Source organism: Chenopodium quinoa, unplaced genomic scaffold, assembly GCF_001683475.1.
Source record: "Chenopodium quinoa cultivar QQ74 unplaced genomic scaffold, ASM168347v1, whole genome shotgun sequence".
Taxonomy (NCBI): Eukaryota; Viridiplantae; Streptophyta; class Magnoliopsida; order Caryophyllales; family Amaranthaceae; genus Chenopodium; species Chenopodium quinoa.
Genome location: NW_018745675.1, coordinates 5,019,869 through 5,032,396, shown reverse-complemented (window position 1 = coordinate 5,032,396; position 12,528 = coordinate 5,019,869).

The following is a 12,528-nucleotide window of genomic DNA, read 5'->3' as shown; positions in this document are numbered from 1 at the left end:
GTCAATTCTTCGCCCACCAAGAATTTGACGACCATGTGTCGTCCTTCCCCCTTCTCTCCTAGCCAGATGGGTAGGTCAATCCTCCCCACCGGATGCACCACTCCTCCCCCAAAGCCGACTAGGGGGTGAGGAGCCTTGTGCATGTTGCTAGGCTTGTACTTGAGCTTTGCCAAGCACTGGTAGCTGATCAGGTCAGACGAGCTCCCGGTATCAATTAAGATCCGGCCAACTCGTTGGTTGGAAACCTTGCATTCGATGACAATGGGGTCATCGTGGGGCCGCCTGACCATACCTCGATCCTTCTTAGAGATGAAGACCTCAGGGAAGGTGTCTTTCGACGCCTGACCCTCATCCTCTGGGTTGGACAGCTTCCGGATGTTATCCTTGGTATCCCGGATGGTAGGACCCCCGCCTGCAAAGCCGCCTACTAAAGTGAAGATGTGCTCTTCATCAGTTACAGAGGTCACAGCCGGCTTCTTGGACGGTTGTCCGCCATTTGATTTGGAGCTGCCCTTGGACTTCACCAGGTAGGATTTTAAAGCTCCCTCGTCAGCCAAATGGTCCAATATTCGCCTGAGGCTATAGAAACCATTGGTGTCGTCGCCGATATCCTCATGGAACTGACAGTACTTGCCCTTGTCTCTGTTCTTAACAGAGGTCTTCATTGCAGCCGGTTTTTAAAGGGTCAGCCGGTCTTTTATCTCCATAGAATGGAGGAGCAGTCCTTGTTGAACTCGTACTTGGGGACGTACGGTTCCAATTTTCTCTGTTTCTTCTAGGACGGCTGACCAGAGTGGCCTGCTGCCTAGACTTCTTTTCTTTACTTTTCTTCTTTTTTCGCCGGCTTGGTAGGCCGGCTGTCTCTCTTGTCGGACCTCTTGGGTTCCGACGAGTGCTTAACGGCTTAGAGTTCCGTCAACTGTATATAGGCTTTGGCCTCCATCAATGCCTCTTTGAGGGTAGCAACCCTCTTGCGGACCAGGTCAAACTTGAAGGTTGACCCATCCTTCAGACCTTTACAGAAGTCTGTGTATGCAACTTTGTCATACATCCCTTGAATCTGAATTCTCATCAGATTGAACCGCCTGACATAGGACCGAAGTCCCTCCTTGTCACCTTGCTGAATAGCCCCTAGGTCGAGACTTGTCTTTTTGGCAGGGATGTTCATGGAGAAGTTGGACGCGAACAGGTATGCAAGCGTCTTGAAGTTATTGATGCATCCGGCTGGCAGGTTGCCAAACCATCATTGGGCTATGCCCTTCAATGTAGTCGGGAAGCATTTGCACCGGGCGGCATCATCCAACCCCTGTAGGTACATGAGGTTGGTGTACCCCATTAGGTGGTCTTCCGGGTTGGTGGTACCATCGTAGGTACCAACCAACACGTTTTTAACCTTGGCGGGCTGGGCCGCCTCGGTTATTTCCCTGGAGAAAGCCGAAGGCTGTTCCCCAAGGTTTAGCAACCGGAGCTGCTAGTCCATAGGCTGGACCTGATATGTCGCCTAACCCCCAAAAGGAGCCGACTAAATGAATGGAGATCCATACGGCGCGTATGGCTGTTGGGGCACATACAGAGCCTGCTGGATAACATGAGGGCCAGTACGTGCGGACATGCCGCGTGACTGACTCCCTTGATGCGTCTCCGAATGCTTCATTGAAGTATTTCGGAAACTGTCTGGGTAGGTCGACGTTGAAGCCGACTTAGACATGTGCTTACTTCTCTTCTCCTGGATGAAGATCCGGACGTCAAAGTATGTCTTTTTTGACCCATTCGGTTGTACCTGCCGGATGGCCTTCCTTTGCCCTGATTCAGGGAAACGAAGTTTAGAGAGGTCGATTAGGGGCCCATCCGTCCCCTTGGGTTTGGGGTGTGGAGTAAGCACCCAATCTTTAATCAACTTCTTCTCGGAGGGAGAAGGCTTCTTTGCCGACTGACCCTTGCTTTAGCCAGTTGACTTTTTGATTATGTCCTTGATCTCCCCCTTAAAACTCGTCATGAATTTCATGAGCTCGTCTCTGGTGACGGGGGTTGTGCCCTCCGCCGCCTGGGGTTGCCCAGGGCGCTGGCCGCATGGGTTGCTAGCACCAGCTTTATCTTGGCCTCGTTCCATTGTCTTTTTGGAACGGGTGCACCTTGAACGAAATGACCCGTCTGGGGTCATGTAAGTGTCGACTTCATAAACATCACCACTGTCATGGTCCGTATGGACCTCAGGGTCAGCCGTAGGCCAGCTGCCCTCTGCACACAGTACAGTGTCGGATGCCATCTCAGTAGTACTCTCCCCACAGACGGCGCCAAATGTTTCGGGGTTTTTGGAGTCACTCGGGAGAGTTACAATCCTGAGTATGCACGCTTGACGTCTGTACCTGCAAAACCACGAAACTCTGGTTGGGTGGAGTTCTGCCTTCGACGATCAAGTTAGTATGATTCCGGATGAGTAATCGGGCGGAAAATAAATGGGTTCTTCTCACTAATTAAGAGAGATGACGCAATTAATATTGCTCGGGTTTTGTGTTTGTATTTATGAATGAGTAATATATAAGGAATTTCCTCTATTTATAGCAGATAAGGATCTGCTCCCCCATTGGAGGTACAATGCCACGTGTCAGCATCCGATTGGATCCCGTTGGGACTCTAGTAAGCTGCTACGTTTCACATGCTAATGGGCCACGTGGCATAGGGTGTTTTTACCCTAAATAGTAGGAAATAGGAATCCTGGTAGTCATACAGGCCTTATTTAATGCATTTAGGATGAAAATGCAACCTAAAACCCTTAAATTGCTCTTTTCATTTGATATCAAGCCTTAACCGCGTAAAACTAAGTAGTAATGACATGTTATGAGTAAGAATGAGTTGATTTGACAAGGAAAGTAGGAAATAGGCATCCTAGTAGTCAGATAGGCCTTATTTGGGCAATTTTTGATCAAAATGCGTCGTAAAACCCTTGAATTGCTCTTTTCATGTGATATCAATCCTTAGCCGCCTATAACTAAGTAATAATAACATGTTGTGAGTAAGAATGAGTTGATTTGACAAGAAATGTAGGAAATAGGCATCCTAGTAGTCATATAGGCCTTATTTGGCCCATTTTGGATGAAAATGCGTCCTAAAACCCTTGAATTGCTCTTTTCATGTGATTTTGAGCCTTAACCCCTATAACTATGTAATAATGACATGTTTTGAGTAATAATGAGTTGATTTGATAAGAAATGTAGGAAATAGGCATCCTAGTAGTAGTATAGGCCTTATTTGGACCATTTTGGATCAAAATGTGTCCGAAAACACTTGAATTGCTCTTTTCATGTGATTTCATTCCTTAGCCGCCTATAACTAAGTAATAATGAAATTTTATGAGAAAGAATGAGTTCATTTGATTTGAAATGTAAGAAATAGGCATCCTAGTAGTCAAATAGGCCTTATTTGGGCCATTTTGGATCAAAACGCGTCCTAAAACCCTTGAAATGCTCTTTTCATGTGATTTCAAGCCTTAGCCGCCTAAAACTAAGTAATAATGACATTTTATGAGTAAGGATGAATTGATTTGATAAGAAATGTAGGAAGTAGGCATCTTAGTAGTCATATAGGCCTTATTTGGGCCATTTTGGAACAAAATGCGTCCTAAAACACTTGAATTGTTCTTTAATGTGATTTCAATCCTTATCCTCTTATAACTAAGTAATAATGACATGTTATAAGTAAGAATGAGTTGATTTGACAAGAAATGTAGGAAATAGGCATCCTAGTAGTAGTATAGAATTTATTTGGGCCATTTTGGATCAAAATGTGTCCTAAAACACTTGAATTGCTCTTTTCATGTGATTTCCAGACATAGCTACCTATAACTAAGTAATAATAAAATGCTATTTATAAGAATGAGTTCATTTGATATGAAATGTAGCAAACAGGCAGTAGTCAAATTGGCCTTATTTGGGGCATTTTGGATGAAAATGCGTCCTAAAACCTTTGAATTGCTCTTTTTATGCGATTTCAAGCCTTAACTGCCAATAACTAAGTAATAATGACATGTTATGTGTACGTATGAGTTTATTTGACAAGAAATGTTGGAAATAAGCATCCTAGTAGTAATATAGGCCTTCTTTGAGCCATTTTAGATCAAAACGCGTCCTAAAACCCTTGAATTACTCTTTTCATGTGATTTCAAGTCTAAGCCGCCTATAACTAAATAATAATGACACGTTATGAGTAAGAATGAGTTAATTTGATAAGAAATGTAGGAAATAAGCATCCTAATAGTAGTATAGGCCTTATTTGGACCATTTTGGATCAAAATGTGTCCTAAAACTTTTGAATTGCTTTTTTTATGTGATTTAATGCTTTAACCGCTTATAAGTAAGTAATAATGACATGTTATGAGTAAGAATAAGTTCATTTGATAAGAAATGTAGGAAATAGGCATCCTTGTAGTCAAGTAGGCCTTATTTGGGCCATTTTTCATGTAATTTCAAGCCTTAACCGCCTATAAATAAGTACTAATGATATGTTATGAGTAAGAATGAGTTTATTTGATAAAAAATATAGGAAATAGGCATCCTAGTAGTCATATAGGCCTTATATGGGCCATTTTGGAATAAAATGCGTCTTAAAACCTTTGAATTGCTCTTTTCAAGTGATTTCAAGCCATAACCACCAATAACTAAGTAATAATACCTTGTTATGAGTAATAATGGGTTGATTTGAAGAGAAATGTAGGAAATAGGCATCCTAGTAGTCAAATAGCTATTATTTGGGCCATTTTGGATCAAAATGTGTCGTAAAAACCTTGAATTGCTCCTTTTATGTGATTTTAAGCTTTATCCACCAATCTAAGTAATAATGCGAGTTATGAGTAAAAATGAGTTCATTTGAGAAGAAATGTTGGAAATAGGCATCATAGTAGTCAAATAGGCCTTATTTGGGGCATTTTGGATGAAAATGCGTCCTAAAGCACTTAAATTGTTCTTTTCATGTGATTTCAAGCCTTAACTGCCTATAACTATGTACTAATGACATGTTATGATTAATAATGAGTTCATTTTACAAGAAATGTAGGAAATAGTCGTCCCAATAATCATATAGCCATTATTCGGGGCATTTTGGATCAAAATGCGTCCTTAAACCCTTGAATTGCTCTTTTCATGTGATTTCAAGTCTTAGCCGCTTTTTTAACTAAGTAATAATGACATGTTATGAGTAAGAATGAGTTAATTTGATAAGAAATGTAGGAAATAGTCATATTAGTAGTAGTATAGGCCTTATTTGGACCATTTTGGATCAAAATATGTCATAAAACTTTTGAATTGCTTTTTTTATGTGATTTAAAGCCTTAGCCGCCTATAAGTAAGTAATAATGACATGTTATGGGTAAGAATAAGTTCATTTCAAAAAAAATGTAGGAAATAGGCATCCTACTAGTCAAGTAGGCCTTATTTGGGCCATTTTGGATGAAAATGCGTCCTTAAACACTTGAATTGCTCATTTCATGTGATTTCAAGCCTTAACCGCCCGTAAATAAGTACTAATGATATGTTATGAGTAAGAATGAGTTTATTTGATAAAAAATATAGGAAACAGGCATCCTAGTAGTCATATAGGCCTTATATGGGCCATTTTGGATGAATATGCATCTTAAAACCTTTGAATTGCTCTTTTCATGTGATTTCAAGCCATAACCACCAATCACTAAGTAACAATAACTTGTTATGAGTAAGAATGAGTTGATTTGAAGAGAAATGTAGGAAATAGGCATCCTAGTAATCATATATCTATTATTTGGGCCATTCTGGATTTAAATGCGTCGTAAAAACCTTGAATTGCTCCTTTTATGTGATTTTAAGCATTAGCCACCTATAATTAAGTAATAATGCGAGTTATGAGTAAAAATGAGTTCATTTGTGAAGAAAATGTTGGAAATAGGCATCGTAGTAGTCAAATAGGCTTTATTTGGGGCATTTTGGATGAAAATGCGTCCTAAAGCACTTGAATCGTTCTTTTCATGTGATTTTAATCCTTAACCGCCTATAACTATTTATTAATGACATGTTACGATTAATAATGAGTTCATTTGACAAGAAATATAGGAAATAAGCGTCCCAATAGTCATATAGCCTTTATTTGGGGCATTTTGGATTAAAATGCGTCCTAAAACCCTTGAATTGCTCTTTTCATGTGATTTCAAGCCTTAGCCACCTATAACTAAGTAATAATGACATGTTATGAGTAATGATGAGTTAATTGGACATAAAATGTAGAAAATAGGCATCCTAGTAGTCGTATAGGCCTTATTTGGACCATTATGGATCAAAATGTGTCCTAAGACTCTTGAATTGCTCTTTTTATGTGATTACAAGCATTAGACGCCTATAACTAAGTTATAATGACATGTTATGAGTAATAATGAGTTAATTTGTTTAGAAATGTAGGAAATAGGAATCCTAATAGTCAAATAGGCCTTATTAGGGCCATTTTGGATGAAAATACATCCTAAAACACATGAATTGCTCTGTTCATGCGATTTTAAGCCTTAACGGCCTATAAATAAGTACTAATGACATGTTATGAGTAAGAATGAATTCATTTGATAAGAAATGTAGGAAATAGGCATCCTAGTAGTCATATAGGCTTTATTTGGGCCATTTTGGATGAAAATGCGTCCTAAAACCCTTGAATTGCACTTTTCATGTGATTTCAAGCCTTAAATGCCAATAACTAAGTAATAATATCATTTTATAAGTAAGAATGAGTTGATATGACAAGAAATGTAGGAAATAGGCATCCTAGTAGTCATATAGGCCTTATTTGGGCCATTTTGGATCAAAATGCGTCCTAAAAACCATGAATTGCACTTTTCATTTGATTTAAAGCCTTAGATGCCTCTAACTTAGTAATAATGACATTTTATGAGTAAGAATGAGTTTAATTGACAAGAAATGTCGGAAAAAGGCATCCTAGTAGTCATATAGGCCTTAGTTGGGCATTTTTTATCGAAATGCGTCCTAAAACACTTGAATTGATTTTTTCATGTGATTTAAAGGCTTAGCCACCTATAACTAAGTAATAATGACATGTTATGATTAAGAATGAGTTGATTTGATAAGAAATGTTGGAAGTAGGCATCCTAGTAGTCATATAGGCCTTATTTGGGCCATTTTGGATCAAAATGCGTCCTAAAACACTTGAATTGTTCTTTAATGTGATTTCGATCCTTAGCCACTTATAAATAAGTAATAACGACATGTTATATGTAAGAATGAGTTGATTTGACAAGAAATGTAGGAAATAGGCATCATAGTAGTAGTATAGGCTTTATTTGGGCCATTTTGGATCAAAATGTGTCCTAAAACACTTTAATTGTTCTTTTCATGTGATTTCATGCCTTAGCCACCTATAACTATGTAAAATGACAAGTTATGATTAAGAATTAGTTGATTTGACAAGAAATGTAGGAAATAGGTATCCTAGAAGTCATATAAGCCTTATTTGGGCTATTTTGGATGTAAATGCATCCTAAAACTCTTGAATTGCTTTTTTTATGTGATTTAAAGTCTTAGCCACTTATAACTAAGTAATAATGACATGTTATGAGTAAGAATGTGTTTGTTTGATAAGAAATGTAGGAAATAGACATCCTAGAATTCAAATAGGCCTTATATGGGCCATTTTGGATGAAAATGCGACCTAAAACACTTGAATTGTTCTTTTCATGCGATTTCAATCAGTAAACACCTATAACTAAGTACTAATGACATGTTATGAGTAAGAAAGAGTTTTTTTGATAAGAAATGTAAAAAATAGGCATCCTAGTAGTCGTATAAGCCTTATTTGGACCATTTTGGATCAAAATCTATCATAAAACACTTGAATTGCTATTTTGATGTGATGTCATGCCTTAGATGCCTATGAATAAGTAATAATGACATGTTATGAGTGAGAATTAGTTGATTTGACAAGAAATAGAGGAAATAGGCATCCTAGTAGTCATATAGGCCTTATTTGGGCATTTTGGAAGAAAATGCGTCCTAACACTCTTTAATTGCTTTTTTTTAATGTGATTACACGCCTTAACCACTTATAACTAAGTAATAATGACATTTTATGAGTAAGAATGAGTGCATTTGATAAGAAATGTAGGAAATAGGCGTCCTAGAAGTCATATAGGCCTTAATTAGGCCGTTTTGGATGAAAATGCGTCCTAAAACACTTGAATTGTTCTTTTCATGCAATTTCAAGCCTTAACGTCTATAACTAAGTACTAATGACATGTTATGATTAAGAATGAGTTTATTAGATATTAAATATAGGGAATATGCATCCTAGTAGTCATATAGGCCTTATTTGGGCCATTTTGGATGAAAATATGTCCTAAAATCCTTGAATTGCACTTTCCATGTGATTTCAAGCCTTAACCACCAATAATTAGGTAATCATAACTTATTATGAGTACGAATGAGTTGATTTGAAGAGATATGTAGGAAATACGCATCCTAATAGCCAAATAAGCCTTATTTGGGTCATTTTGGATGAAAATGCGTCCTAAAATCTTTGAATTGCTCTTTTCATGTGATTTCCAAACATAGCTACCTATAACTAAGTAATAATAAAATTCAATGAATAAGAATGAGTTCATTTGGTATGAAATGTAGCAAATAGGCAGTAGTGAAATTGGCCTTATTTGGGGCATTTTGGATGAAAATGCGTTCTAAAACCTTTGAATTGCTCTTTTTATGCGATTTCAAGCCTTAACCGCCAATAAAAAAACCTTGAATTGCTCCTTTTATGTGATTTTAAGCATTAGCCACCTATAACTAAGTAGTAATGCGAGTTATGAGTAAAAATGAGTTCATTTGTGAAGAAATGTTGGAAATAGGCATCGTAGTAGTCAAATAGGTCTTATTTGGGGCATTTTGGAAGAAAATGCGTCCTAAAGCACTTGAATCGTTCTTTTCATGTGATTTTAAGCCTTAACCGCCTATAACTATGTATTAATGACATGTAACGATTAATAATGAGTTCATTTGACAAGAAATGTAGGAAATAAGCGTCCCAATAGTCATATAGCCTTTATTTGGGGCATTTTGGATCAAAATGCGTCCTAAAACCCTTGAATTGCTCTTTTCATGTGATTTCAAGCCTTAGCCACCTATAACTAAGTAATAATGACATATTATGAGTAATAATGAGTTAATTTGACATGAAATGTAGAAAAATAGGCATCCTAGTAGTCGTATAGGCCTTATTTGGACCATTATGGATCAAAATGTGTCCTAAAACTCTTGAATTGCTCTTTTTATGTGTTTACAAGCCTTAGACGCCTATTAATAAGTTATAATGACATGTTACGAGTAAGAATGAGTTCATTTGTTAAGAAATGTAGGAAATAGGAATCCTAGTAGTCAAATAGGCCTTATTTGGGCCATTTTGGATGAAAATACATCCTAAAACACTTGAATTTCTCTTTTCATGTGTTTCTAAGCCTTAACTGCCAATAACTAAGTAATAATAGCATTTTATGAGTAAGAATGTGTTGATATGACAAGAAATGTAGGAAATAGGCATCCTAGTAGTCATATAGGCCTTATTTGGGCCATTTTGGATCAAAATGCGTCCTAAAAAAAATGAATTGCTCTTTTCATTTGATTTAAGGCCTTAGCTACCTTTAACTTAGTAATAATGACATGTTATGAGTAAGAATGAGTTGAATTGACAAGAAATGTCAGAAATAGGCATCCTAGTAGTCATATAGGCCTTACTTGGGCCATTTTTGATTGAAATGCGTCCTAAAACACTTGAATTATTTTTTTCATGTGATTTCAAGCCTTAGCCACCTATAACTAAGTAATAATGACATGTTATGAGTAAGAATGAGTTGATTTGATAAGAAATGTAGGAAATAGGCGTCCTAGTAGTCATATAGCCTATATTTGGGGCATTTTGGATCAAAATGCGTCCTAAAACCCTTGAATTTCTCTATTCATGTGATTTCAAGTCTTAGCCGTCTATAACAAAGTAATTACATGTTATGAGTAAGAATGAGTTAATTTGATAGGAAATGTAGGAAATAGGCATCCTAGTAGTAGTATAGGCCTTATTTGGACCATTTTGGATCAAAATGTGTCCTAAAACTTTTGAATTGCTTTTTTATGTGATTTAAAGCCTTAGCCGCCTATAACTAAATAATAATGACATGTTATGAGTAAGAATAAGTTCATTTTATAAGAAATGTAGGAAATAGGCATCCTAGTAGTCAAGTAGGTCTTATTTGGGCCATTTTTGATGAAAATGCGTCCTTAAACACTTGAATTGCTCATTTCGTGTGATTTCAAGCCTTAACCGCCTATAAATAAGTACTAATGATATGTTATGAGTAAAAATGAATTTATTTGATAACAAATATAGGAAGTCGGCATCCTAGTAGTCATATAGGCCTTATATGGGCCATTTTGGATGAAAATGCGTCCTAAAACCCTTGAATTGCTCTTTTCATGTGATTTCAAGCCTTAAGTGCCAATAACTAAGTAATAATAGCATTTTATGATTAAGAATGAGTTGATATGACAAGAAATGTAGGAAATAGGCATCCTAGTAGTCATATAGGTCTTATTTGGGCCATTTTGGATCAAAATGCGTCCTAAAAACCATGAATTGTTCTTTTCATTTGATTTAAAGCCTTAGCTTCCTCTAACTTAGTAATAATGACATTTTATGAGTAAGAATGATTTGAATTGACAAGAAATGTCGGAAATAGGAATCCTAGTAGTCATATAGGCCTTACTTGGGTCATTTTTTATCGAAATGCGTCCTAAAACACTTGAATTGATTTTTTTATGTGATTTCAAGACTTAGCCACCTATAACTAAGTAATAATGACATGTTGTGAGTAATAATGAGTTGATTTGATAAGAAATGTAGGAAGTAGGCATCCTAGTAGTCATATAAGCCTTATTTGGGCCATTTTGGATCAAAATGCGTCCTAAAACACTTGAATTTTTCTTTAATGTGATTTCGATCCTTAGCCACTTATAACTAAGTAATAATGACATGTTATAAGTAAGAATGAGTTGATTTGACAAGAAATGTAGGAAATAGGCATCCTAGTAGTCATATAGCTGTTATTTGGGCCATTATGGATTAAAATGCATCGTAAAAACCTTGAATTGCTCCTATTATGTGATTTTAAGCTTTCGCCACCTATCTAAGTAATAATTTGAGTTATGAGTAAGAATGAGTTCATTTGTGAAGAAATGTTGGAAATAGGCAACATAGTAGTCAAATAGGCCTTATTTGGGGCATTTTGGATGAAAATGCGTCCTAAAGCACTTGAATTGTTCTTTTCATGTGATTTTAAGCCTTAACCGCCTATAAAAATGCACTAATGACATGTTATGATTAATAATTAGTTTATTTGACAAGAAATGTAGGAAATAGGCGTCCCAGTAGTCATATAGCCTTTATTTGGGGCATTTTGGATCAAAATGCGTCCTAAAACCCTTGAATTGCTCTTTTCATGTGATTTCAAGCCTTAACTGCCAATAACTAAGTAATAATAGCATTTTATGAGTAAGAATGAGTTCATATGACAAGAAATGTAGGAAATAGGCATCCTAGTAGTCATACAGGCCTTATTTGGGCCATTTTGGATCAAAATGCGTCCTAAAAACCATGAATTGCTCTATTTATTTGATTTAAAGCCTTAGATGCCTCTAACTTAGTAATAATGACATGTTATGAGTAAGAATGAGTTGAATTGACAAGAAATGTCGGAAATTGGCATCCTAGTAGTCATATAGGCCTTGCTTTGGCCATTTTTGATTGAAATGCGTCCTAAAACACTTGAACTGATTTTTTCATGTGATTTCAAGCCTTAGCCGCCTATAAATAAGTAATAATGACATGTTATGAGTAAGAATGAGTTGATTTGATAAGAAATGTAGGAAGTAAGCATCCTAGTAGTCATATAGGCCTTATTTGGGCCATTTTGGATCAAAATGCATCCTAAAACACTTGAATTGTTCTTTAATGTGATTTCAATCCTTAGTCGCTTATAACTAAGTAATAATGACATGTTAAAAGTAATAATGAGTTAATTTGACAAGAAATGTAGGAAATAGGCATCCTAGTAGTCATATAGCTGTTATTTGGGCCATTCTAGATCAAAATGCGTCGTAAAAACCTTGAATTGCTCCTTTTATGTGATTTTAAGCTTTAGCCACCTATCTAAGTAATAATGCGAATTATGAGTAAGAATGAGTTCATTTGTGAAAAAATATTGGAAATAGGCATCATAGTAGTTAAATAGGCCATATTTGGGGCATTTTGGATGAAAATGCGACCTAAAGCACTCGAATTATTCTTTTCATGTGATTTCAAGCCTTAACTGCCTATAAATATGTACTAATGACATGTTATGATTAATAATTAGTTTATTTGACAAGAAATGTAGGAAATAGGCGTCCTAGTAGTCATATAGCCTTTATTTGGGGCATTTTGGATCAAAATGTGTCTTAAAACCCTTGAATTGCTCTTTTCATGTGA